The sequence below is a fragment of the Chiloscyllium plagiosum genome, unplaced genomic scaffold (genome assembly GCF_004010195.1).
Source record: "Chiloscyllium plagiosum isolate BGI_BamShark_2017 unplaced genomic scaffold, ASM401019v2 scaf_41650, whole genome shotgun sequence".
NCBI classification, from domain to species: Eukaryota; Metazoa; Chordata; class Chondrichthyes; order Orectolobiformes; family Hemiscylliidae; genus Chiloscyllium; species Chiloscyllium plagiosum.
This window is the reverse complement of record NW_025182689.1, coordinates 1-1087: the sequence shown is the minus strand read 5'-3', so window position 1 is coordinate 1087 and position 1087 is coordinate 1.

Sequence of the window (1087 nt, the reverse complement as noted above, 5' to 3'; positions counted from 1 at the left end):
GACGGTGTAGAGCGGGAGGGAACGGGAAGGGGGTTGGGGTCCATTGGCGACGGTGTAGAGCGGGAGGGAACGGGAAGGGGTTTGAGTGACCCAGCCTGAGCTAAACAACTTGTTGCAAAGGGAGATGTCAACTCCACACCCATCGAACCAGACAAGCTGGCGAATTCCTCACCTTTTCCCATGTCAACGGTCACGCTGCAGTGAGCAGCAAGGCCACCGTGTGGCGGTGTTGGTGGAGGTTCGAGCCGCTCCTCCTGGGTACGATTGTCGGAGGAGACGGGAACAGAGCCTGCCGAGTGCGACCAGGCTCCCTCCGCTCCATCGAGGATGGGACCGGGAGAGGGACGGTCAGAGCCCACACCAGCCCGCGGAGGGGGGTGAGAAACAAGGTGACCCCCTCCCTCCACAACTCCTCACGCCAGGCAGGGAGGCTCAGACAACACACTCCAGGGCTCCACACCCAATCCCTGTCACCCCCTCTCCCCCACCGGCTCTCTATCCCCCTCCAGCCCTGTCAGAGCACTGGCTACTCGGCAGAGGGCTAGCAGGGGACCCTTCCCTCTGGGCTGACAGGGAATCACAGAGCCTCTTTAAAGTGTGGAAGCAGGCCCTTCGGCCCGACAAGTCCACACCGACCCGCTGAAGAGACCCACTAACCTTGCACTCACTCCTGATTCCTGCACCCAACCGACACCTCCCTGAACACCGTGGGCAATTGATCACATTCGATCCACTTTAGCCTGGCCCACACAGACACGGAGCGGGTATAATGTGCAAACCCCACACAGACAGACAGAGGCCCGAGGCCGGACTCCAACCCTGGGGGGCCCTGGGCCAGCAGTGCTAACCCCCTGAGCCGCCGTGCCCAGGGACACAAAAGCCACAGGTTTGGCTACGCAGGGGATAGGCACCACTACCGCCCTACCCAGGGGGCAGGGGAACAGAGACGACCCAGCACCTGTGTTAAGTTAGTTTAAAATTTTAATTTTTTTTTTGTGGCTTTTTTTTTTTCCGGTAATCATCACTTTCCCAGTAATTCAGTAAAAAGGTTAGTTTGCAGAGTTCCAACTCAGAGAGAGGAAGGCAG